The sequence below is a fragment of the Schistosoma mansoni genome, chromosome 4 (genome assembly GCF_000237925.1).
Source record: "Schistosoma mansoni strain Puerto Rico chromosome 4, complete genome".
NCBI classification, from domain to species: Eukaryota; Metazoa; Platyhelminthes; class Trematoda; order Strigeidida; family Schistosomatidae; genus Schistosoma; species Schistosoma mansoni.
In genome coordinates, this window is record NC_031498.1 from 23,303,038 (window position 1) to 23,303,517 (window position 480).

Here is a 480-nt window from a genome sequence, read left to right on the forward strand (position 1 = left end):
GCCCATTGTTATTTATGACTGCAATTGATCAGTCTCTTACTGGCATATGTATATCCTGTGCGGACTGCCTAGATATTGCCTTAAGTCAAAAAGCTTTATAAGTAAAGATATAGTTGATTAAAAATAGAAGTGTAAACCACTGGATGCTAATTCAGTGGTTTATATGTTAAGATTGAGTCGCAATACTTAAAGTCCTTGGGTTCAATCCCCGGTAGGGCCATGGATGTGCAGTGCTGATGAATCCCATATTAGGTTGAAACAGCCGTCCGTTGATTTCTGGCCCACAATAGTTGTCAAACTGAGATAAGTTCTTGATGTAAACTATAAACTTACTCAAGATTATTTTGTATTTCGCATACCGGCAGTACATTTTAATTCTATCTATCTACTTCTTGTTTTTCCCGTTATGGTTAATTAATCAGAAGGTAACCATTATATTATTAGCACATGATTGTCTATTGTATGCGTTTTCTTAACTTG

At 35.6% G+C, this 480-nt stretch overlaps 1 protein-coding gene across 2 annotated transcripts in view; it reads left to right on the forward strand.

Annotated features, from left to right (window-relative positions):
• Smp_097020.1 (putative fbxl20) overlaps nt 1–480 on the forward strand; it is a gene marked incomplete at its 5' end in the record, with an annotated part of 21,446 nt that overhangs the window by 14,718 nt on the left and 6,248 nt on the right. The gene's annotated exons all lie outside the window — the stretch shown is intronic.